We start from the raw sequence: 27459 nt of genomic DNA, 5'->3' as shown, positions 1-27459 counted from the left end.
CAGTAATGTGAAAATATGTTTAATAGGAATGTATATGTATAACCTATATCAGATTGTGTGTTGTCTTAGGGAGGGTGTCAGAGAGGGAGGGGAAGAAAAATTTTAAACTCAAAAGCATATGGAAATGATTGTTAATAAATCAAAATAAATTAATTTAAAAAAAACCTGGGTAGAAGAAATGTGGCTGCCCTATCTCACCTGGTCGTGGTGCCTGGGCATGCATGGCCTCATCTATCTCTTTGTCTTTGCTTCTTTTTTTTTTCTGATCTGCAGCAAGTGAGTATTTTCAGATGAAACCATTGAAGTGATCTGGTAAGTTCCTTTGGGTAAACAGAACTGAATAGAGACAATCATAAAATCCTCAAAGCAATAATAAACAGTGTCAGTATGCAAAGTGATTTTCCTAAAGTGCAAGTCCAACCATGTGAATTTGTACTCAGTAATACAAAATCCCAAATTTGGCATTGAAATCCCTTCATAATATTCTGTCTTCTTACTGTCCCCCACAATTCTGTCCAGTGACACTGGCTTCCTGGCTCTTCTAGAAACAAGACGCTCGATCTCTCATCTTCAGATGTTTTCTCTGGCTGTCCTCCATGCCTGCAATGCTCTCTCTCCCCATCTCTGCCTAGTGATCTTTCAATCCCAGCTGAAATCCTACCTTTAACAGGAAGACTTGTCTAATACTTTTTTTTTCTTTTAAAGGCAATAGGGGTTAGGTGACTTGCCCAGGGTCACACAGCCAATAAGTATCTGAGGCTGGATTTGAACTCAGGTCCTCCTAACCCCAGGTGCTCTTGCCACCAAGCTGCCCCTTCCAATAGTGCCTTCCCTCTTTTACATCCTATTTATCCTGTATAGAGGTTGTTTGTGCATATCTGTTTGCTTGTTGCCTCCCCAATTAGATTGTGATATCCATGAGGTCAGACACTGTCTTTTGTCCTTAGCACATTAGTAGGTCCTTAATTGTGTGTGTGTGTGTGTGTGTGTGTGGTTTGTCATTTGTTCTTGAAGAGGAACATGATATGAGGGAGATGATGGCATGACTTGCAATTGACTTTGATATGAATGACAGAGGGCTGTGGAAAGTCACCAGCCTCACTCTCTCCTCCAGATCCATCTGGGTCCAGTGGCCAGATATCAATCAGAACTGGAGACAGCCCAGGATGCCGTGATTGCACTTGGCACATGTAAGCTAAGGTCTTTCCAGCTTCTCACTTTGAGTGAGAAAAGGACCATTCAGTGAATAGTCCTCTTTAAGAGGTGAGTCAAGGGATAGCCCCTTTCATTAAAAAAAATCAAACTGAAAGGGGAATAAATGTTTATTGAATGACTGACTGAAAACCCAGAAGGACTGTATTTGTCCCAGCTTTCTGGCTCACAAGCCTCCATTGCACTAGTCCTTATTAAGCCAGCCAAAACCTGGGTCATGTTCCACCTGAAAGAAAAGCAATATCCAGTGGAGAGAGAGCTCTTAGAGTACAATGACAGTGAAGTGTGTGTGAGGAGAACATGTAGCAAAGGGATAACTCATAACTCTGGCACTTTCTGTCCTTTTCTTCCTTTGTAGAATCCTCATAAAGTTCCCTTCAGGATAGCTTCCAGCTAGATTCTGAGGGCTGATTCCTTTCTAGATGGCATACTGGTACTCCTCTCCACTCTGAGAGGTCACACTCTTGAAGCAGCTGCCCTTCTCAGGTGATTGTCTTTCCACAACTATTGCAGGTACCTCCATTAATGTCAGCAATCTGTTGCTATGGGGTTCTTCTTCCTCTGCCTCTAGGAGGTGCTGATATTACAGTCATTCAGCTCCCAACAGCCAAGGGGACTTGGGGATCTTCTGAGCTCACCAGGTTATACAAACACTTCCATCTAGGAAAGCTCATTTGCCTAAGATCAAGAACAATCACAAGAAGACATGAAGCCATTGGTTGACAGTTACCATGCCTGAGTAGTGCAAAAAGAGGCAAGGCAGCCACTTTTCCTCCACCTAGCTCTTCAGGCAGCATTCCTGCTTCCAAGCCAAGAGGGAGAAAGAGACAGAGGGATAGAGAGATTTAGGTACAGAGACAGAAAAAGAGAGGGAGAGACAGAGAAAGAAATAGAGAGAGTTGGGTCATTCCTTTTAAAACCACGCTGAAGTCAGTTTGGAAACTCTGGTCATCACTTCTTAGGGCCAGTTAAAAGATTTTCTCTTCAGTCTCTAGCGCATGTCCATTAATTAGGCACCGCCAGAAGAAACAGGCTCTTCATAATTGTCCACTTGGCCTACAACCAGGTAAGGAATATCTTTGCATGCTCTAAGAACTGGCTCCTTTGTGGCCACTATAGCGAGGCTGTATTGCTATTAAGGAAATAACCAACTTTTGAAATTTTTAGTGGTCTTTCTGTCCCTAAATGTTTTATGCATCATTACCAAAAGCTCAGTTGTTTTTTTTAAGTGAAACTTCAACCAAAATTTTACCCTAAAATTCTCATCTGTTTTTGTTCTGTACTAGAGAGATTAAAATAACTATAAATTTTCAACTTGACAATGCATATGTCTTTTAGTAGGGATCAAAAATAATGTAACTATGCAGAAAGAAGATAATGACATATTGAAGAACAAATGTCTTGCTTTTAGTGCAATAAGAGTTTGCCCTGGAGATAGGAAGACCTAGGTTCAAATCGTACTCTTACACATACTAGCTGTACTACTCTGGGTTTGCCGTCCAACTTTGTCAGCATCCTACGTAAGTAGGACAATAATTTACAGTTTTAATATAAATATAAGCCAATGCTATCAAATACAAAATTGCTGACATGTATCAGTGGAGTTCCCAAGGTGATGAAATCTCAGGTTTAGACTATCTCAAATAAGTTACAAATGACAAGTCAAGAACAAGTTACAGCAAAAGCAGAGAGGAACAAGGTGAAAGAGTGAAATAAGAAAGAAAAGAAAAAAATCAAGTGACAAACATCAAAGAATACTTAAATGAAAATGCCAAAAATATTGTATTCATTCTCTAGCTATTTTCTACCGCCGTATATACAAACAATAAACAAAAAAATTACAAAAAACAAATTAGGTCTGGTTGGTGACAGTGAAGAAAAAAAAAGCACCAAATGTCTTTGTGCCATTTGTTCTCTTGGCCAGTATTACGATTACCAGTAGCCTTCAATCTGCTGTTAGATGTCAATGAAGAAATTTCATAAGTTTGTATGATGGGCTTGAGTTGATTAGTGATTTCTTTGCCTGAAATTTCAATGTTAAAGCCTCTCATCTTCTTTATAGACTCTCTAAAATCCACGAGCTATAAGGGTGGAAACAGTCACACACTAAAAGAAAAGAAAAAGTAGCGTCAGTGGCTCAGGATTTTTGATATTCACTTGTCTAAGACAACTTTATAAGAAAGCTACTTTTTTATGAACAATGGCAACATAGAGCATCAAACCAGGTTTCTACACAATTTCCTAGAAAAGTGTCCTTTTTTAGCATGAGCCTTCCATAAACTGATCTTGTATTTTCAAATATAATTTCTTAATATCTAATTCAAAATTTATCAGCTATCTGCCTGTTCCGCTCAATAGTAGAGTTTTTGTTAGAGGAAACAGTCTGTCCCAAAAGTCTTCGAGCAGTTTTAAGCTTTAATAATCAAAGTAATAATAACAAAAGCTTCAATATTTTAAAAAATAGTTTGTTTTCCCCTAATTACATACAAAGACAATTTTTAACATTTATTTGATTTTAATTTAGAATCCCAAATTATCTCCCTCCCCTCTTCCCTCACCTTCCCCCTCCTGGAGGCAGAAAGCATTTTGATATCGGCTATACATGTTCAATCATGCAAAACACATCACAATATAGGTCCTGTTTGAAAAGAAGACACTGAACCAAAGGAAAAAATACGAAAAAAAAGAAATGAAAACTAATATGTTTTAATCTGCATTCAGACTCCATCACTTCCTTCTCTGGAGGTGGATAACATTTTTCATCATGAGTCCTTTGGAATTGCATTGGATCATGGTATGGCTGAGAATCAGCTTCAGTATCTGAAAACTACACTCATGTTTGGACATATTTGGAGACACGATGTTATTTCATGGAGACCTTTCCTACTAGAAAGGAACAATTTTCTAGGAAAATTAGTCAAATGAGATATAATGAATCCTGGACCAAAAAATCCGAAGGGATTTACACAGTAATTGAATAAGATTATAACTCCCTAAGCAACAAATAGGAGAAATAAACTTTTAATCAAAACAGTGATAATTTGAGACCAATCTTTTAGACATTCCTTTTTTAAAATGCCCCTTGTTAGAAAGTGGGGGAGGGGGGAAAATACCTGTTTTTCTCATTTTTCTGCTTCTTCAAGTGCTCTGTTTACTATATATAGATCATTAGTGACAGCTTCCAGGGTATGACAGGCCATTCTATGCCTCTCTGGGTTCTTGCTTGGTGTAGTCTGATGTTCTTCTCAAATTGATCACTTTTGGAGCTGTCTTCTCTTTAACTCTTTCAACCATTTTTAAAGATTCCCGGATCTTCTCAATGGTTTTGTCCCGTGAGGGTGAGGAGAGAATGATTACAGTTCTGTCTCTCCTCTATATGATAGGCCAGTTCACTTATCTTCCCTCTAAGATTCCAGGCAAATATAAAAGGGGGGAGAGTATTTATCAACTGTGACTAAGAGCAGGCAGGAGCAGGCTTTACAAAGATCATCTCCTTTGATCCTTACAACCCTGGGAGGGAGTTTTGAACATTATCTCCATTTCAGTTGAGGAAATGGAGGTGGATCGCAGGTTAATGCCTGGGATCACACAGCCAATAACTCTGAAAGGCTAGATTTGAACTCAAGTCTCCTGACTCCAGGGCCAGGGCTCTATCCTTGGTCACTAGTATCTCACAATCGAGCATAGATATACAATCAACATGTCATCATTCTTAACAAACAAACAACAACAAAACTAAGTCTTCTCACACTGAAGCCAAGTATACAGGGCACTGTGAGTCAGACCAGAAATTCAAGAAAAAGTACAAAATGAGGTAGCAAGGAGCTCATAGTCTGTGCTAACACACAGAGAAACAAGAAGCAAAGTCTGGCTAGACTGTTGCCAATAAACTGCAAATTTCACTGGCTGATCCATGAGTGTAGAATAACCGCCACCATTCATATAGCATGTTTATTCCCACTTTAAGCTCACAACAAAAAGTGTCAGATAAGTAGTACAGGTTTGGGGGCCCCATTTTACAGGTGAGGAAACTGAGGCTTGGAGCCTTTCCATGGTCAAACACAGGTCTGCTGACTCCAAGTCTAGTCTTCTATGGATTGTGTCGACTGTCTTTCAATTGAATAGGTATACCTGCTGAAATAGAGTTGATTTAGAGGATCTTACAACTGGGACACTCAGTGAAGGACATGGAGAAGGTCAGGAGGCAATCCAGAAGATTCATAGTTTGGAAAGTTTCCCTTAAGTGAAGAGCACAAAGGGGACCTGTTTGTTTAACTGAAATAGGGAGACCAGAAAGCAGTGACAAAGACCTGGTTGAGTTTCTGAAAGTACTTCACTTATCTCAACTTACTTTGAGGTAGATGACTCTCCTCAGGTGAGTTTTTCATGATTTGATTTGACCATCTCATTTCACTGAGCTGTTTTTAAGTTTCTCCACCTTTTTCCAAGCTTACCATTGTAGGGGGTTCTTCAAGCTGTGCTCAATACTCAACAGAGTCTATTGACTTTTCTCCTTCTCTAGTTGCACGAATTTCGCATGCAAATCTTCTGTCAGCAATGTCTTCATTTTGTTTTGTTCCCAATGAGTTTCTCCCTACATCAAAACAAAGGAGTTAGTCCTTTGGTTGTTTTAAAGTACTTTCTGTTTCTGGGTTACATGTACTAGAGCAATATTTGATTAGTCAGTCATTCTTTTGAGTCCAAGTTAAATGCATTAACAAATACAATCTGCATCCACTTCAGCAGCAAACTGAGTAGAGTAGTAGACAAGGAATTAATGCCCTGAGTTTTGAGGCTGAGATTTGTCCCACCTGCCTAGGCCTCAGTTCATCATCTCTAAATCAGGAATCATAATCTTTGTACTCCTTACCTCACAGGGTTATTGTGCAGATTAGTTTGGACAATAGAGATGAAGTGCTTCTTAAGAGAAAAGTCATATTTCCTCTAAGTCATAAATTATTGTTGTTAACGTTTTTGTTTCATTTGCGAAAGGCACCTAAGGATTGGTATCTTTAGAGTGAAATCAACTTTTAGCTTAGTTGGGATAGGGTGAGATGTTATTTCCGCCTACTTTATTTGACAGCAGAAGCAATGCTTTTATTACTTCAATTTGTGAAAAAAAGTGGTCACTATGACAGAGACAAAATCAAGGAATCAAACTAGGCCCAGACTCATCTGAGTCTGAGCTCCAGGCTCTGTATGGGATTAAATAGACCAGATTAAATGCAGGGAACATGAAAAATCACTTTCTCTTTAGCTCAGGTTTCTTCTCCTCCCATGTTGCCTCCAAGGAAATCACAGCATGATATTTGAATATAACAAACATCTAGGTCTCCACAGATGTGGGTAAAGGCACTCAAGAAATGTATAATTTGAGTAGGGTGACCTTTGTTCTACCTCTCAGAAAACACAGAAAGGACTCACAGTAATCCATAAACCAGATTTACCATTTCCTTCTTCTCTGTTGATTTCTACCTTTTCCCCAGGGTTGTAATATCCTTGAAAAAACCCTGTGGTTTGGACTCCTTGTGGGAGAAATTAACTTGGAACTAGCAGAGAGGAAATATACTAATATTCTTCTCTCACCCTCAGAGATCCACACTGGCCTGCATCGTTTTGGGACTAGCTGAGGGCTTCACTCTCTTGGAAGGAGATTCTAGACAGACAGACTAAACATTGGCCAAGTAACACATTGTCATATTAAGGCTCCAAGTTGTGGTCTTTTGTTCATTCATATTGTGGTGTAGATTTCACTGCTGCCATGTGCATGACCCTCTTCTGGTATCAAGACAACCCCAAAGCCAGGAAATCACCTTCTCAGCCTCTTTTGATAAAAATCTGAGTAGTTGGACCATGCTGCCCAGAGAATTCCTACTTCTTCCTTTTTGCTTTGGGGTCTGGGGCTTTCTTCTCAAGCCATATGGTGGAGAGACCAAGGAACTCATGTGCCTTTGCCTCAAGAGAGACATTAATGGATTCCTCAGAGAGTAATATCCTTCCTCACTCCCCACCCTCCCTGCCCACCAAATGGGATTCAGGTTCTCTCTATTGGGCCCGGCCATACTTGGAAAGGAGTGAAAAAGGAAGAGGTTGAAAATGAATATTGAAGCCTTCCTTGAAAGGCCAGCACAATGAGATGCCACTGACCCTTGGAACCCTGGCTCCTGATTGGTGGGCACCCAATACTCTCAAGTGGATGCGAGGAGAATGCAAACCACTAGATGGCAGTAGTGTTGTCAGTGGGCATAGTCACACCTTCCATGAAAAGATCATCAGCCCCAAACCTTACCACTCTGTGCACTCATCAAGTTGAGTTAGAGACCTGACATTTGTATCGTGTTTTAAGGTTGGCTAAGAGCTGTACATGTAATACCTTAGGAGACAAAAAAAAAATAGTCCCAACCTTTATTCATGTACCCATACTAGAATGGACACCGAAATAGTTATTTTTGATGAAGACTTTGTTGATGCTGAGACCAATTGGTTTGGGGAGGGAAAGGGGAGAGGAAGAGGAAAAGAATATGCATTGACACTCCTAAAGTGTAGCACAAGCCAGCTTTCATTCCCAATGGAATTAAAATTTTAGTAGCTCTTCAGATAAGAGTTCAAATTTAAAAAACTACTAATGTAGTAAAACTCAACTTTTTCAAACCAGACCATGTAATTTCCAAAACATTATTGCAGATTAATTTTCATTAATTTCCACCATGTTATTTAGATGTACACCTAGCTCATTTAAAAAAAATAAATTCATAAAATTAATTGCTAGCGCATTCCCCATAGGGCAATCACTTTTTTGGTGTTGGAACGGAATTTTCTCAGGTATAATAATGCCTTCATTTGCAGGACACTCAGAGGTTCACAAAGCATTTTAGATCCATTGACTGATTTGAGCCTCACTATAATCTGTTAGTTAGTTAGTCAGTTAGGTCTTATCATCCCCATTGCATAGATGAATAAATAAACTCTAAGAGCTGAAGCTGTTTATTCACCCAACAACCAACGGAGGGACATAGGAACCACATTTAGATCTCCCCCTAAGTCCTGCATTACACCATACTGCCTGTAATGAATGGCATGAACAACAACACTGTAAAGTAGATGACCTGGAACTATTTGTACCTTAGTGGAAAGTGGCTCTACCTTAAATCATTTGCATCCTGTGTCCCCCTTAGATTTTGAGCTCATGGAGAACAGTGCCAGTGTAATGTGACTAGTGAGAGTCCAGCCTTTAAGGAGCATGTGAAATGTGCTTGGCCTCATGCAATTCCTGTCATATGAGCTGGAGTATCCTGCTTCTGAGTAGATAGTAATAGAAGCCCCTATTATGCACTTCAGAGCATGCCCAGAAACAGGCTCAACAAACACCCATGAAGGAAAATGCATCAGCCAAGGTGTACTGTTCATCCTCCTAGTGATGAGCTCTCATTGGCCAACCCATCAATTTAATAGTAGTACTCTCTGTTCAAAAATACTTTTCTCTTCTGGTTGTTAGTACATATCAAATTCCACCATTAAATAATCATTCTTATATCATCTTCTTTTAAAGTTGCATGACAAATGTCCTCACTCCAAAAGTCAAGTACATTTATAATGAAGAAAGGGGAGCATGGATTTTCTACTTACTTCTGCACAAAATCAGAAGTATGGGAATAAATATTTTCTCATCCCTCTAAAAACATCCTCCCCCCAAAAAAAACTCTTTAAGGATGCTAATAATGATGGGTTGTTTGTGTTTTTTTTTTTTGCACAATGGGTAAGATTGAAGCCATTAATATAATTTTGAAAATAATAATTTTTGTTGCCATGTACTTCCATGGACCTTCCTTTCTTCTTCTCCAAATCCCATCTCTCTTGAAAGAAGGCGTCAGTGGCACATTTGCCTTCTGAGAATTTTTAAGGATTTCTTTTGTTCCACAATCTTTTCTTGAGTTTGGGATGACTCAAACACAGTCTCTTGATAAAGGTGGTGCAGCTGCTCCACCTGCAGAGTTAGCAATTGGATCTCTCACTGCAGGACTTCACTTTCTTGTGTAATGCAGCACATTATTTTACCATTTTAGGTAGTAGGGCCCTTTAAGTCATGGAAAGCAGAAATTAGTGCTTCACCTCACCCCAGACCTCTCTCCTCTTAAATGTAAACAATAGTGAAATGTACTCTTGCATAGTTCAGCACAGCCTGTACCTCCAATGCAAATGGATAAGAAAGCTTGCAATATAATTGCTTTAGATAATTATGTGTATACCAGAGACCAGGACACCTGGTCTGATTCGTGTGATCTCTGACCTGTAATAATGGGGTGCTCGGGTGCTTGTGCTTGTACGTGTCCCCAATTTCTCTCCAGTCTCAGAAACACTGCCTCTGACAACCACTCCCCAGCCCTCAGATCATGTCTCTGGAAGCCTTCCAATTCCTTAGTAAGTTCCTGTCTTGTGAGAAAGCTTTTCCTTGTTGCAGAGCATTCTGTCATCAAGACAGAGGGAGAGGAGTGCCTTGGCCAGCCCAAGGAGTTTTGTCCTTGGCCAGCCCAAGGACTGTTCCTCCTGCCAGACTCCAAAGATCCATACCTCTGTCATCTCCCTCCCTGTCTGGTATACTCCCCTGTACTTTCCCATCCATAGCCCCCAAAGACAGCTGCACCTTTGGATTACCTCATCAGTGTTCCTGGCATTTCTTTCCCATGCTCTTTTCCATATAAACCCTAGCTCGACCCCTGATCAGGGCTGCTTGATTTGGGCATAAATACCCCTTGCAGCCACGAGCTTCAATAAATCTCCACTTTAAATTCTCACTGGGTCTTTGTCTCCCATCTGTTCTGGCACAACACCTGCAGGGAAATTACAAAAGTGAGATTTATCCCTATATCTCCTATTTGCTCTTTCCTTTCAAAGCCAAACATGCAATTCCAATCGTTATGGTCAAAGTATGGATTTTGTTATGCTGATACGATTTTCCCTTAGGTCAATCTGTTGTGTAGATCATTGGTTGGAATGAATAGGAGAAAAGAGAGACTGATGGATGGAGACAAAACACTTCAGTTTAAACATAATAATGGAAACATGCATGGAAATTTTCAGGACACCAGAAAATCCTCCACAATGAAAAGAGCTTGAATACTTCCCAAAACCAAGATTTCTATGGAATGACTCTGCAAAAAACATTCAATCCAAAAGAAACAACAACATTTGTGTGAATTGGAAGTGGAGAAAGAGAGGAAGAGACAGTTTTTGCGAGGAAGATTTCAGGGTTATGAATTATCTGCATGAGTCTATTGGTTCAACTCTTCTGATGAAATTGAACAAGTGATTGAACTTTTTTTTTAAGCATCTTATTGATACCTTTTTGTTTTCTATACAATAGATAACCATCCTCTACAGGAAAAAAAGTTTGACGACCATCACATGTTCACTAGATATGCTTCCAAGTGACTTTGGGACATCTCCCTCAGAATTGACATAAGAAGCATTATTGTGTTTTTAACGACTGGAAATGTGATATAAGAAACGGTAAAATTGGCTTTATAGATTGTCTTACTTCTTCTCTTGCCTTAGTGTGGCAAAAGCTCAACAACAGAAATGGACTCAAAATTTAAAAGGAGCCACAAGCATTTCCCAATTTAGGGACCAACTTAACAGAAAATTTTAAAGTGGCAACTTTTCTGCCAACATACTCACAAACATCCAAGAGTGTTGATCAGCACTGATGTCTTGTACCCTTTATCTCACAGCTTCTTCTGTAGCTGGGACCGTGATGAGGGTGTTACTCAGAAGCGTAGTTAGGTGATGGATAAAGCTCTGGGTGGTTTTACCTTCCCAGTGAAGGGTGACTGGCATTTGCTCCCTTGTGGACATTTCCTTTTCCTTGAGAAATGAATCATGTTGATCATCCCATTCATTGACACACTGACATCGAGTGCACTCTTTAACTCCTGGTGAAAAAAGGTGAATAGTCACTCATTCAACACTTTTTTTTTAATTTAAAATTTTTATTGAAGCCTCCTTCGTGCCAAATGGAGGGGCTGCACAGATCCAGACATGACACCCAGGCAAAGGTCAAGCTGCTAGAAAATCTGGTTTACCTTTAGAAGAGGATCAGCCACTTTAGGGTCATTCTAAGGATTGTTGCCTTGAATCGTCCTTCTTTTCAACTTTGCCCGGTGTCTGGGCAACCAGAGAGAATCCTCCTTTTTTCCCTCTTACAGGCCCTTAAGTTGATATTGATCTCTTAGTCCTAATAAAAGTTTGGTTCCCAACTCCATTTTAGGCTCCTAAGTATTTTCTCTTCTAAAACAGTTTGGGAAATGCACATCTCAGAAGACAAATTAGTCAGTTGGATGGTGTGTCATAGTATAAGCAACGCAGAATTAGAAACAGGATACTGACACAATTCAAGTATCTTTCTTGGGCACAATCCTTTCTAAGCCTCCTCTTCCTGAGCTTTACAATGATAGTAATACCTGGGACTTCCTGAAGTATCTTTGTTGTAAATAACTTGGGCTATAACCTCCACCAACCCTGCTGTACACACACATACACACACACCCCTAGAAACATAATAATGGTTCTCCTTTTTCCTCACAGTAGACCATTATCTCTATACTCCAAAACAAAAAGGAGACTCAATATATTACATAATGCTCAATCCAAAGGCATGTGCATTATGACCTGATGAAAGTCTATAATTGGTAATCAGTATGAAGATCTTAGGACAGTAACAAGCTCATGATGCAACCTTTTGTAGAATCAAGGATTTTTATAGGAGATCTTAGGAGTTCAACCTTCTCCTTTTACAGATTAGGAAACTGAGTCTCAGAGAGATGAAATAACTTGCATAAGTTCATCAAGCAAGTCAGTGGCAGGGCTGGTAGCCAGGTATCCTCCATCCTGCCAAGTGAATTTTTCACCACATCTCCAAATGTAGATACAAATGAGAAAACACCCTACCCTTCTAGGCTTTCCTATTCTGAAATTCTTTCCCTTAAGGTCCACTTTTCTTTTTCTAGCATCCCAATGCTGATATCTTTTAAAGTGCTTATCCTTTTGGCAGAAGCACTGATTTCTTCTAAATCTTTGACCTGGCTTTTCAAAGACCATCTGAGAGCTTTGTCTGGCACTAAGTTCTTCATAACTATCCAGCTTGGATTTCATCACTCCAGTGAAGATTCTTGTCTTAGGAGTACGTTCTGAAGTTTTCTTATCTACATAGGAAGAGAAAATATAAATATGGTGTTAGCCTTCATACCAGAAAACTTTAACAGCCTTTAATTGAAACTTTTAGAAATTCATGACTAGAGGGTACATATTTATTCAGTCATTTTTATGAAGTTTATAACTTTAATGAACCCCCTGCTGAAAAAAAAGTTAACTATATTTTCAAGTAACATCATGCCAACCAATGAGACTCAATATCGAGTGAAGTCATTATGTTAACACTACTACTAATACTCCTACGAAGTGTGGACTAAATTGGTCTCAAAATTTACATCTTAATTAACAGAATCACAGAATGTCAGTTAGGAAACTCATAAGCCCATCTAGTCCAATCAATACCTGACCAAGAAATCGGTGACTCTTAACTACTTGGAGATAATTATCATTTCCTCCACCCACCTCCCTCCAAGTCATCCCTTCTCCTTCTATGGCATGATCCTGTTTGCAGTCTTCTGCATGTACATCAGTGTCGTGTATGGTGTTCCTAAAATATGGCATCTAGAACACGCTACTCCAGATTTGGACTGACCATTAACTCTGTCCTTCTGGACTCTATACCCCTCCTACTGTATCCTACAATAACGTTGACCTTTTTGGCTGTGATCACCTATGATATGGCATGCAAAATGGAATAGCTCCAATTTTTAAGGGCATTTCCTTCTGTAAGAAAAAGGAAAGAAAAGGACACATTTTTTTGCCCTGATCATAAGAGACAACATTTGATAAGAGACAACACACTTACTTTGTGACAGGCACTATGCTATGCACTTTTCAATTATTGTCTCATTTGACCCTCCTGACAATTCTGAGAGGTTGTTTAGTGGTGTCCAAGTCTTTGTGATTGGAGTTTTCTTGGCAAAGATAATGGAGTGGTTTGCCATTTCCTTCTTCAGCTCACTTTACAGAGGAGAAACTGAGGCAAACAAGTCAAGTGACTTGCCCAAGGTCACACAGCTCCTAAATGTCTGAGGATAGATTTCAGCCCTCCATCCACCATGCCACCTAACCATTCCCTCTTAAGTTTTAGAAAAGGAGAAAGAAAGAAAGAAAGAAAGAAAGAAAGAAGAAAGAAGAAAGAAAGAAGAGAAGAAAGAAAGAAAGAAGAAGGAAGGAAGGAAGGAAGGAAGGAAGGAAGGAAGGAAGGAAGGAAGGAAGGAAGGAAGGAAGGAGGGAGGGAGGAGGAAGAGGGAGGAGGGAGGGAAGGGAAGGAAAGAAAGGATGGACGGAAGGAAAGGAAGGAAGATAAAGAATGAGAGAGAAAGAGTGAAAGGAAGGATTAATCTTGAGAGTTGATCACTTTTCTCAACCCACGTTGAAAAAGAGACATATGTTATTAGAACTTTTCTTTGGGGGAAATTTTGAAATCTCTGCTTCCTTGTGTCTCAGCAAGTGAATGAAATCCTCTAAATGAAGGAAAATTGAGCTATCCCTACATTTAGTTGGCCCTTAACTATGAAGCCTTGATCTAATTTTCCATTCCAATTCCTTTATTAGGCTGAGTGTGATCTTGAGAACTAGTAAGAGTGGAGAAAGAAAGACAAATTTGCTTTTTTACTTGACATTGTAAGAGAACATTTGCTTTATAACTAGAAAAAGGTCTGTAATATTTGTTAGTAGACAAAATTGCATCAATTATAATCACTGTAATGCCTAACAGGAAAGATGACCTAAGGACTAGGTGCTTTGAGCCACAGATTGATACTCTAGACTGCATTCAGAGAAAGAAGGAGGGTGCCTTATTCCATCTTAAAAAGCCTAATAGAAGGGTAGTGAAATGGCACAGTGGATAGAGAACTGGCTCTGGAGTAAGGAGGACCTGAGTTCAAATCCAGCCTCAGACACATAACACTCACTAGTTGTGTGACTCTGAGCAAGTCATTTAACTGCGGTTGCCTCAGCAAAAAAAAAAAAAAGGCTAATAGGCAATTAGTGGGACGTCAAAACAACTATGTGCTCATGATACATACAAAACAGATCTTACATTAATGTTCCATCAATGTACAAAATGACATTTGGAGAGTACTTAAAGTTTGCAAAGCACTTTACACACCGTATCTTCTATGAGCCTCAGAACAAACCAGCTGGATAATAATTACAGATATGATTATCCCTCTTTTACAGATGAGGAAACTGAGGCTCAGAGATGTTTAGCTGACATGCTCATGGTCACACAGCTAGTCTGGCTCAATGGCAGGATTCAAACCCAGGTCTCCTTGACTTAAGACCAGTGTTCTATCTACTATGCAATATTCCTTTAACCTACTGAAGAACATTTATAGAGAAACATGAATTATATATGTCCTCTAGAAATTTACAATCCATAGAAAGTGAAAACATTTGGTATACTTCCGTAAATTAATTTGCTCATGTGGCTTTCTCTGAAAAACACTTAGTCCCAGTGTTATTTTTAGGGCTCGGGTACCACCACACAGCTTTGTAGAAGATTGGGACATAGTTGGAGGATATGCATTCAGAAAGTTAAATAAGAGCTTTAAGCTACAATCTGAGCAGGAAAAAAACAACTTGCCTATCCCTAAGGAAATCAACATAAAGTCCAACTTTGTCACAACTGGTCATATCCGTGAGTATTAAACATATGTGCCCATCCTGAAACATTCAACATTTTAAACAAATAAAATATGAACCAAGAGCTGTGCTGCAAGACTCCATTTTCTTTTACCTTGTTGTAAGAGGGGTGTCCAACAGGCCTCAACCCCAAGTAATGTATCTGAAAAGGTGCCCTGATAGCTTCAGCAGGGAAGAATGCCTACTTGATGGAGATACAGAAGCAAAGATGTAGAGTCAGTGAGAATAATGTCTAGACAAAGCTCTTGAAAAGGGGTAAAGTGGATACAAACTCATTGACATCAGTAGCAGACAGGAAATATCTCACAGTTGCTGAAGAGAACCAGTCACCTCTCTGGGGTTGGGATAACATAACCAGATAATGCAGATTCCAGTATCAGGCCAGCCTGGTGGTCAAAAGGATCCAGCTGAACCCTGGGAGGGAATCCCTTGGGGGCAGAGGGGGAAGGTGAGATGGGGAAAAGAGGAGAGAGTCTATGTCTTCTCTCCCTCCCCTTGACCAGAGAATACCCTTGTGAGCTTCAAAAGTTTGCAGGAGTTGGCTTAACTTCTTACTGGCTGTTGGTAGCCGTATCCCCAGAGTAATAGAGGCTGATGGCTGCATCTGCACCAGGAGTCAAGACAAAGTAGACCCCACAAGGGCACTGACCCTGAGAGCCCAGCAGAGACCAAAACCCCCCAAAGGGGAGCTTCGTGAGGATGCACAAAGGAGAAAAGACACCAGGCACTGTGTGTCAGCCCTTGGTCACTTGTACTATCTGAGTTGGAGCCCACTGAACCCTGGCTTTTGTATGGACTTGTGTGAAATTGTGTCCAGACTTTCGTGGAAGGGTGGTTTTATGAAAACTAGTCTCGCTGTATACCGCATCCTTAGGTACCTTTTTCTACAATCCAATTAACTCTGGCTGGCTCATTGATAATTGCTGGGGGAGCACATCGAATGAGGCAATAGTACTACAAAACCACCCCAGTTCCTCAAGGTCACCCCTAGGACCCTAGCAGAGAAGAAGTCGGCCTCCCTCTGGGAACCTCTGTCCAACCAACGTGTGCGGGAGTTGGGACAGTGAGTCTGGGGTCATGGGGAGGGCAGACAAGCTACATTGCTGTATAATATTCTATGATATTGAGTAAATATAATACTCTATGATATGATAAAACAAATGACCTTGAGGGAAGGGGAAACAATTCAAAGTTGAAACCATTAAGAGAAATAGGGAGGAAAATCATTTCCTCTTTCATGGCTTCACAAATGACAACATAACACCATATTACATGCATGGGTATTGAAAAGCACAGCAACTAACTAATGAAAGGGAGAGTTAACTTTTGGAATTCAGTACGATTCCTGCCTGCCAACAGCCACACTCCAAGTGAACTCTCCCAGCCCCTTGTCTAGAACCAGTGGACAGAAGGCTGGGCATGGAAGCAGGAAACCCCACTTACTAGCTGTGTGATGTTGGGCAAGTCAATTAACTTCCATCTGCCTTAGTTTTCTCAACTAAAATGTGGGGATAATGATAGCACCTACCTCCCAAGTTTCATGTGAGAAGCAAAGGAGATAAACTCTTTAGTACCTGGGACATAGGTGGTGCTTAATAAATGCTCCTTTTCTTCCTGCCTCCCCACCCTCATTGCTTCTCTTGCTTCTAAGTTAAAGTACAAACTTCTGTGTCTGGCATTTACAGGAATCTTTACAATCTGGCTCCAGCCTACCTTTCCAGGCTCACTACACATCCCCTTCAAGCACTCTATGTTCCAGCCAGTCTGGCCTGCCTGCTGATGCTCACATCCCACATTTCCTCTACCATCTCTGTACCTCTGCTAAGACTGTTCTTGTTGCATTGAATGATCTTCATCTGGTGATCCTAGAAAGTCTAGCTTCCTTCAAAACTGAGCTCCATTTTCTCCTCCTACATGAGTCTTTTCCTGATTCCTGGGGGATTAATTTTTCTCCCACCTCAAAATTACCTTGTATTCACCTAATCAATGTACATACCATTTCCTCTAACAGAATATAAACTGCTTGAGGGCAGGTACTGTTTGTTTTGTTTGTTTGTTTCTTGTCTTTTGTTTTGTTTTTTGTCTTATCCCCAACACCTAGCAAATGGTAGACAAGAAAATGCTTTTTTTCTTTGTTTGGTTGATTAAAATTCCTTGTAATCTGCTTTGTTCTCTAGTGCTGGAGTTTCTTTCTCATTCTCTATGATCATTCAAAAGATCATAGATCAACTGGTAGAGGAAATATCAGGGATCATTTGACCCCTACTCCCTAACTTTAAGGCCAAAGGTGGTGGAGTGACTTGCCAAAGATCACATGGGGAATAATAAGGGCATGTGAGTGAATTTGAACCCAGGTCCTCTACCTCCAGAGCCAGTGTTCTTTCCTGAGTGCCAAAGAAACTTCTCCCATCCTTTTCTTCTTCATTATCATTGATCCATCCACCCAGGCTACAATCCCATTCCTGACAATGGCTGAACAGTCACATTAGTCACATTTTTCAGAACCCTGGGATGTAGCATGTCTGGACTTAGTGCCGTGAACTCCTCAAAGACAACTGTATGTACTCCTCCTATTTATCATCTCTGGTTTCACTCCTTAATAGACACTCTTGGTCTCTTCCAGCAAAGGGTTATCCTCCAAGAAGCAAAATAAAAATCCAGCAGGGTCATAGAAGTAGAAGGGTCCTTAAAGGCCAAGCCCTCCTTTTTTTTTTTTTTTTTACAAACAAGTCCCAGAAATGGTAAGTGACTTGCCCAAGCTCCTCTAATTAGTAAGTGGCGGAGGTGGGATAGGAATCAGGAATGTGCTGGAGCTTGTAAGATCCCACTGCTAAATTTCAGTGTGGGCATTTACAATTTGGAAATCAGTGAATGCTCTAAATCAGGGCTTGATTGTGTTGTTGATCGTCCACACTTAAGAAATGATGGATCTCGTTTTAATCATCGAGATTGCATTTAAAAGTACACTGGGAGAATATTTTTTGGGTGGGAAGAGCTGATTGTTAAACATGTACCAGCACACACACTCTTGGATAAAAAACCAGGCTCTGTGAGTCCAGAGACAATCCTCTGTCTCAGAAAATCTTCTCCCTTTTCTTTATTATCATTGTCTCCTCCAACCCACACGACTTTCTTATTCCTGCTTTGGTCCTCCTCTTTCCCCAGCATAACTTTAAAAAGTTTTGACTTTGTTTTTTTCTGTCCCTAACTTCCTTGTCCTTTACCAGCTCAATCTTGCTTTTAGCACTCCTTACATTATTCTTTTGGGCACCTAAGTGGTAAAGCAGATAGAGTGCCAGGCTTGGAGTCAGGAGGGTCTGAGTTCCAATTTGACCTCAGCTACTTCCTAGCTATGTGACCTTGGGTAAGTCACTTAAGCCTGTTTGCCTTAGTTTTCTCATCTGCAAAATGAGCTAGAGAAGGAAATGGCAAACCACTCCAGGAACTTTGCCCAAGAAAATTCCTCTGGGATCTCAGAGAGTCAGACATGACCGAAAGGACTCCACAACAGCAAAGAACACTATTCTTTAAAGGCCATGACATGCTTTTGTAATCTGTTGCTTCTATTTTCCATGGGATAACATTCATATCACATTCTGCTATCATCAGTGAGATATAGAAGGGGTCTTACAAAGTGATAAAGGCCATTTTGTACCTTTATCTGTTTAATGGGTTGCTATGGTCAAAAAGTGTATCATTTTCTACTGATGAAGGTCTTTTTACTGAAGTCGACTGATTCTTAGGCACCAGACACAGCCTTTTACTTGGCTTATAATAACAATTTACCAATAAACAATGGGAAAACAAAGTGAATAAAAAATGCACATTGCCCACATTTATGATCTGTTATAGACAGGGAACCCCATTGAAGTAAAGGTCAGTTCTAAAGGCGTCATACTCAACTCCAGTCCTTTTGCCAACTGCCCAGTGGGCAGCTACAGCTATATGCACTGGGCCTTCATCCTTGACACTGTCAAGGCCTCCTGCATGCTCTGGGTCCAGTGCTTTTGGAAAATATGGCAACTCAAAAAGACAAGCTAAGGGGCAACCCTTAATATTCCTTAACAATATACACATTGTATACTGCAATAGAACATAAGTGCTTTGAGGACAGGGAGATTCTTATTTTTCCCTTTGTATCTCCAGCACCTACACAATACTTGGCACCCAGTAAGTGCTCAATAAATGTATGATGAATTGAAATTTAATATTTCATGCTTACTAGTGTAGCACTTGAGTCGTCCATGTTTGTTATGCCTGGTTCTCATCACATGACTAACCTACCTCCTTTCCGTGCTCTGTACATGAAATGGTGTCTCTCCTGGTACATCATGCAGCCAAGCCCTTGTTAGTAATACATTACAGAGGACAGAACTTACATTCACCACATATATTTCCTTCGTTCTTTGGGATTCCTGCCATTTTGGTTTTTCCAAGATTGCTGTCTGCCATGGCCTATGGCCATAGAGCATCACTGGCAAGAATACTAGTGTGAAAAGATGAGTTTTTGCAGTATTGAGGAAGTTAGAATCATTAAGAATACTGATCTCCCAATGATGTCTATCTTGATTTCCTCCTTTGCTCTCCATACCCAGCTTTTGCCTGCTTCTGGCACAAATGGGCTATCCAGGATTTCATACAGCGTACATGGAGAGAAGTTGCATATGGTAAGACTGAAAACTGAGTGTGGTGCCAGATAACTGAGGACCTTAAAGGCTTGGAAAAGACGAAAGCCTAAGGAAAGGAGTCTCACCTTCACTTGGTATGCAATAGGAAGATGCTGATGGTTTTTGAGAAGTGTGGAATGAGCAGATCTATGGGCCAAAGAAGATATCTGGCAGATGTATGAATGAGAGATTGGAAGGGAACATAACTGAGAACAGAGGACCTGTCAGAAAATACTCTACTTCTCTAGGCAGGTGATAATTGAAGTCTGCATCAGAAAGGATGTAGTGGAAATAGTGTTGTTTGTCGTCCATTCTCAAAGATCACAGTGACATATGGCCTCACCTCCCTGATGTCATGGTGGTGGAACTATACAGTAGAGGAATGGGTATGTGAAAAAGGTGTTGCACACATAGAACTTAAAAGATTTGTAAACTGGCTGGAAATCCTCAAGTCCCCCATCATCCAGGGAAGCAGCTTCTATCAAGATGGGACAAGTCGTCTCCACCAAGTGCCAACCAACTGACACTTCCAAGGCAAGCAAGCCAGTATAACTAAAGCAGGAAGGCACCTGGAGAGAGAGGTAGAAGGTGGTATGTGCCAGGGGAATCAAGTCACCCCAGAACTTCCAACACAACCTCCCATGAGACTCTGATGAAAATAGCCAAGGATGCTGAACCCAAGGGCCCTAGGAATATCACTGTCTCCTAGAACACTGATCCTGCTTTAGCACAGGTCCTGAAGCCAGAAATGAGAGGAGCCATCATTGTAGAGGAAGGGGCCACCTTCCTCACCACCACCACCAGCTCACCAACTGCCACTAAGGGACCAGTCAGGCCAGAACCCATAGAGTGAAAAAAACTCTCTAGACCAACCTGGCCGACTTCCAAGCCCAGCCTCTGAAGCCATCATCCCAGATACCAACCCAGGAAGGAGATGGGACCTGTCCACTACTTCTCCAGGTACTAAAGCCCCATCTCTTCAGTAATCACACTTGCTTAAGAGCCAGACAAGAAAGTTCTCCCCACCAAAGGTCTTGGCACTACGAAATGGCCCAACAGTATAAATGGACACTAATGTATGTATCAGCCTGGATCTTTATACAACAGGGAACAAGAGGCACAATGCTTTCTTGTTGCTGTTTTTCCATTTGTTGATATCACTGTTTTCCATGATAAAGCATTCAGAGACGCAAGTAGATGTTTGATATACAGTTGACATTTGAAAGTGAGAGTTCATCCTTTCCAGGGGGAATTGGGGAGAAGAGCTCATCTAACTACCTCACATTCATTGTTTACTTTGCTCAAACTGGTGAGGAGAGACAGCTTGTTACCACAGACGAGTCTTGGGTATGGAGTCAGAAAGGCGAGTTCTAACACAAACCAATGTGAGATCATGGGCAAGTCACTGAAACCTCTCTGAGACTCAGTTTCCTAATATGTCAAAGTAGGTGATGTTATCTACTGTACAAAGTTGTAGCAGAGTTACATAGTGTTCCATACAGGGTGTCCCAAAAGTCTTGATGCAGTTTTACACTTTAATAGCTTTGGGGACAACTTAAAAGAAAATTAAAGCCTCATATAATCATTGGTTGGTTGTATTTGGTCCATGCCTGCCAAGAAGTAGTTTGCTCATTTTCTAGTGTATGGCAGTCTACCTGAATGCCACTTTACCATTACGAAAACCCTAAGCTTCTTCTTGGAGGAGAGAGATTTGGATCTTATTGAAACCATGGTCAGAATGTACACTGCCAGCCGTATAGTAAAAAAAAATGGGTAACATGTTCCGGGTACCCACTAATCAGCATATATTTTGTCACATTTACTGAGCAAGAATTTCCCCTAAAAACTCTGTTTGTAAACGATCCACACACCTCTGTCTGAAGAGTCTTCTTGCCTTTCCCCAGCTGTCCTGCATGGTCCTTATGAACTGGGTTGGCCGTTCTTTTGAAAGGCACATGGGGCATAGAGGAAATTGCTTCAAGGGGTGAATCAAAAGGAGACTGAAAAGAGAAATTGCAGCCTATGTGCATGAGCCTTTACCACCAGCCTTATGGATAGAACTAAAAAAGACCACCCCACTGCAGTCACTCAAATGGGTAACAAGTAACACCAAGATTCTTCCCTACTAATCTAGCATTAGTCCTTAGACATATTAATGGTCCCCAATAAACAGTGCTACCATGACTGTCAGCAAAGGGTCTTTACCTCCTTTTTGAGAAACCAGATGAAACGTTATTCTTGTGTATACATAGTTGTTTGCTTGTTTCCTCCTCCATTAGAATTGGGAGCTCCTTGAGGGCAGAGGACTGTCTTTTCCCTTTCTTTGAATCCCCCATGCTTAGCACAGTGACTGACACATACCTGGCATTTAATAAATGCTGGTTATCTTAAGTTGACAGGAAAGTGAGTGTGCCTATCTAGACAGACCTATTGGGGTACAAGGACCATGAAAATTTATTTCAGAGAGAGAGAGAGACAGAGAGTAAGAGAGAGAGAAAGAGGGAGAGAGAGAGAAGGAATAGAAGGAAGGGAGGAAAAAAGGAAGGAAGAAGAAAGGAGGAAGGAAGGAGGGAAGGAAGGAGGGAAGGAAGGAAGGAAGGAAGGAAGGAAGGAAGGAAGGAAGGAAGGAAGGAAGGAAGGAAGGAAGGAAATATGGAAGGCTCTCCCTGTACTCTGAGTTCCTAAGACGTTGGCCTCTTTATTGTTCCTCAAAGCAGAAACTCTACCTCTCAATTCTACGCATTTTCGCTGGTTGTACCAGTGAATCCTCTCCCTCTTCATAGCCATTTCTTGTTTTCCTGGCTTCCTTAAAGTTCTACCTAAAATCCCACCTTCAATAAGACATTCCTGTAAGTTCTTAATTCTAGTGCCTTCCCTCTGTTAATAGCTGGTTTTTATATCAATAAGAGCAGAGAGAAGAGAGGGAGAGAAAGAAGGGAAGAAAGAGACAGAGAGAAGGAAAGAGAAAAGAGAAAAATGTTTCATCTATAACACTGAACAAATGACACTGAAAAGTGGAACTTTTGGGAATTTAGAGATCACCATTTTGTGGACAAAGAAAAAGTCACACAGTAGCAGAACTGGGATTCTAAACTGGGTCTCCTAAGACTAAGACTGAGTAGTATACTTTCCTCTGTATTATGACGCCTCCAAATGAAGAATCATTCAAAAACTTTGAATTATTGAGGAGCTAAGAGAGGATTAAATCAAATTCCTATCTCACGCATGAATGCCTTCAACAATAATGTTGTCAAGGGATCATCTACACTTTGCCTGAAGATTTCTAGTGACAGGGAGCTCACTACCTCAAAGGTAGCCCATTCTTCTTTTGAAAGTTCTAATTGTCATGAAGTTTCTCTTTGTACTAGATCAGAATATGTCACCTTGTGGCTTCCTAATTCTTCCCTTTGGCATTAAGTAGGACACCAGTTTCTGATGACAATCCTTTAAATATTTAAATTAGCTAAAAATATCTCTCCTAAATTATCTGTTTTTCAAGCAAACATTCAAAGTCACACAGGAAGTTCTTAACAGTGCCAGGATTTAAACCTCAATCTTCTTGAATCTTAATCTAATCCTTTTTCAAGGCATAGGGAATAAAAGCTGTGTGTTATCTCTTCCTGGTGGCTTGGACTAATACTGGATGATCCTTCTTCTAGTACAATCCTAGATTATATAAAAGAATTAGAACAATTTACATTGACTTATATTTTTTTATAAATGAACATGTACGTACAGTTTCTCTGATTTACTAGTAACCATAGAGTACAATGGTCACTGACCTTTCTCTTAAGAGGGTGAGGAGTAGAGTTAACATTTTCAGCATTTTTCTCCCTTTTTCCTTGCTTCTTGTCAAAGGGGACATTTTGTTAATGAGTTCTAGACCATTCTGTTTGGAATATGAGTCATGAAATATATTCATGACTTTAATGAATCAGTATTAACTGACTATTTCTACAGTTGTGGGAAGCCATAAAACACACCGTAAGTACTGAAATAAAATTAAATCTATTTTAGTTTCCATTAGAAGAAAATCTTTCATTTTTAATTTCTTCAGAGTTGCTAGGGGCTAGGATTCAAGTCTAGTGAGTTTTCCTGGAAAATGTGAAGAAAAGGATTTGTGAAACCTATAGCCGCATTAATTATGGGGAGATAGACATCCAACAGAATTTTTTTTTCTTTTTCATTGACAGCATATGCTAAAACCCCAAGCAAGTTTGCACGGTGGCATACATTATAAGAGTGTGAAAAGTAGATGGAAAAAAATTCAGAGTACCTGATCCACCACTGCACTGTTATTCCTAGATGAATGTGAAAAGAAAGGCCTAATTTTTCCAATTAGTATCTGACATAGCCCTTTTCTTTGGTTAGTAACAGACTTTCTTGTGTCTGGTTGGTTTGAAAATTCATCTTCCATTCCAGACATAACAGGAAGGATGCTCTGGATGATACAGCTGGTTCTGCATGGAGACAATATATATGTCAATGGGAAGGAGGCCACAAGGTCCATGTAGAGTCCACAAAATTTCCTCAGAAAGGTTCCACTGCAATCTCTTTCTTGCTATTTAGCAAGTTCTCCTAGGAGCTCCCTCAATGGAACTGTGCAACCTGGCCTGCTTGGAGCCAAGAAGGTGGGTTTTGCTTCTAAAAAGCATCTTCTAAAAAGATGACAAAAATACAGTGTTTAGATTGTAACTGTTGCAGTACCTTGTATTTATACATACATAAGTGTGTATATATGTATGTGTGTGTATATATATATATATGTACCTATGAACATATATATGTGTATATATATATATTTACCTATGTACTTATATATGTACATATGTATATATAGCCACCTAGTGGTGCATATATTAGAATATATAAATAACACATGAATTTCATATATATATATATATATACATATATATGTATGAATTATTACATTAACCTATACAATTTGGTTATAGGAATTGATTTTTGTTCATCCTTCATTCTAGAAGAGGACCGCTGATTTGGGGGGTGATATTTTGATGTGCAAGTGAATTGGATTTAAGGAAGACAGAGCTGTGCAAAGTCATCAGCCCAACCCTCTGCACCACAGTCATCAGAGTTCTGAGCAACACATAGGTCAGGACCACTGGAGGCAGCACCAGATGGAGTAAAAGACCTTGACCTTTCTAAGCTAAGATCCTTCCCAAGTTTCAGTTTCTCTGAGGCACCACCCATTCAGTGATTAAGTTTGGTAAGCAATGAGGCAAAAGATGGCCTACTGTGCCTTCACAAAAGAATGCATATGAAGGTGGAAGACCTTCAGAATTTCTGGCCAGAACAAAAGGTGCCTTTTAAGTGAGGATAGGCCTGTACAGCTAAAACAAGTGATATCTGAAAGAAGTGACATCAGTCATTTATATCTTTGTTCAAAGTGATCAGTTCCTAAGAACAAAATCTGCCAGTCTTGCAAAATTTCCTGGATGAGAAGGGACAAATGTATAATTCAATCTGGGGATTGCATAATACATAAACAGGGATTGTGTCTAGGAGGGCACACTTGAGTGAGAAGCTTAATGACAATCCCTTAGGTGGTAGAGAGCCACGAGGCATCCCCTTCAAGAGGAAGGAAGGTGACAAAAAATGTAGGTGAGGGGAAACGTCAAAAACGTGAGAGTTCTTGAAGACAAGCTTTATATCCTTCTCAACTTAGCATGGGCTCATCCCTGTTTAAAATGTATCCATGTGTCAGCATCCACATGTAATTCAGTATAGGATTGTTCCAACTGGGCTTTCCATTATAACTCAGTGTGTGCTGGTCTCTTTGGGATCATTCCAAGAAAGATTCTTTGCTCTGAGTGTTATTCAACATGGTTATACTTGATTGAGGTAAAATGGTGAAATATTTAACTTTGTTTGTCTTTACTGGGACTGACCCTGAAGAGGGCAAAAGAATGGATTTAACAGGCCAGGTATCCCTAGGAAATTTGGTGCTGTAATTCAGCAATCTACATTTTTAGTGTCCTCCATTTTCCTTTTCAGCATTCTCCTGGGGGTGGGGGTGAGGTGGCCAGTGCCCCAAAATGCCCCCAACCCTCATTGCCACATACCACTTTGTCCTGCCCTGTCCAAATCATCTCCTCTCCAACCTTCAATCAAAGCCTAGCTCAAGCCCATAGATTCTAACACATCCCTACTATATCCTAGAACAATGTTATATTATCCTAATGACTATTAACATAATACTGTCCTTAGCCTTAGGAATTTGCAAGATGAATGCAACAGAGATGATTCTAGCACTGTATAGTGAGTGAAGGGTAAGAGTGGGTGATTCACTGAGACTACCGATAACTTTTTGCACCGATATTCATTATTCTCAGTAACATCTTTAAAAAAAGTATACATATATATATTTGTATACATACATATATATATCTATCTATATGTTTGTTTAATGTACTTAGCTCCACATGCTGAATACAACAAAAAGATATGAATACACACACATTACAGCTTGTAACAAATTGGGATGTGACATGACCTCTCAGAAGTGAAGCCTCCTCGGAGGGTCAATAGTTCTTGTTAATAAGTCCCTATATTGCTTTCAAAACCCTCCCCCGCTCAGACCCTGTTTCTAAGCAAACAAAAATAACTGCCCTTCCCCCAACCTGAACTGCTTGCTCTTGGGAAACTTCCAGCCTTTCCTTGTCTCCAGGCAAGTTTGTGAAACTGGTTTCTGTTCTCTGTTGCTGGGTAGATTTCCTCAAACAGATTGTGTCCTCAAGGCTTGCATCAATGGACTGAGAGGGAGGGGGAGTGGGGTTAGGGGTCTCTATAATCTTTCTTGCTAAGCACACTCTTGCACTCTTCCACCAGAGCCATTTTAGGCAGAGGGAGGGTGCCCTTTCTTGAGAAAGCTAATAAAGAAATCTTTCTCTTTGCTACATCTGAGTCTCCGGAATTTATTGGTAAGGGTCTTCACGTCCCACATGGTTGTGGGAAATCCTCCGGGATTTCACCCCCTTTTTGGGGACTCCCTTAATTCAGGGGCAGGCGATGCCAAACTTTACTGGTGGCCTCCAGGTCTCAGCTGAGGAGGGAAAAGCCCGAAGGGAAATCTCAGAGTAGCAAAATGAAAGTTCTGCAGCACTGGTAACTAGAAGACCACCATGGCCACCCATGTGAAGTGAAGGAAATTTTCAGTCATGTAAGTCTGTGGGCACAGACCCAGGTCTGGAAGGCTTGGAACCCAGCGGGATGCCCGTAAGGTGTGGCAAGCCCAGACCGGCAACCCTCTGGGTAACCAGGTTTCCCAGAGTCTAAGCAGAGAGGTCCATAACACATGGAGAGAATTGAAGTCCCCTGAGGATGTGAGGGATGGCTCACAGTGAAGTTCCCTCATTAGTATCTCCCTGCTACACTCCTAGCTCTCTCCTGCACTCTACCTGAGTGTGAGAGATGGCCTGCAGTGCAGTTCCCACAGGCCTAAGTTTCCTTCCTCCAGAAAGCCTTGAGTTCAGTTTGCATTTTCCCCCAAAAGTTTCTATTTCTCCAGCACCAGGTCAGCATGGGTGGGGGAGCTTGGTTGCCTGGTTGCTCCTAGCTCCTAGTGCACATGTGCATCTAGTCCAAACACGGCATATTTGCTTCTATTGGGTATTAGTTGCTACTTTTAGAATGTACACCCTGAGTACCCAGTCAAAGGAGAAAGGGGTAAGAGAGTGAGAGGGGGCATCGCGTTAGGGGATAAAAAGCCCAGGGTACCGCTCCCAACTCATACTCTCCTGGCTGGCAATGGTGACTAGTG

General features: G+C 40.7%; 1 pseudogene; it reads right to left on the bottom strand.

The window, feature by feature from the left end:
- Positions 1-3102: 3102 nt before the first annotated feature.
- On the bottom strand, positions 3103-9259 carry LOC144456490 (uncharacterized; annotated as a pseudogene).
- Positions 9260-27459: the final 18200 nt, after the last annotated feature.

The sequence above is a fragment of the Phascolarctos cinereus genome, unplaced genomic scaffold, assembly GCF_003287225.1.
Source record: "Phascolarctos cinereus isolate Bilbo 61053 unplaced genomic scaffold, phaCin_HiC Scaffold_427;HRSCAF=1042, whole genome shotgun sequence".
Classification (NCBI taxonomy): Eukaryota; Metazoa; Chordata; class Mammalia; order Diprotodontia; family Phascolarctidae; genus Phascolarctos; species Phascolarctos cinereus.
The sequence above is the reverse complement of the archived record's forward strand: the minus strand, read 5'-3'. Positions and strand labels throughout refer to the sequence as shown.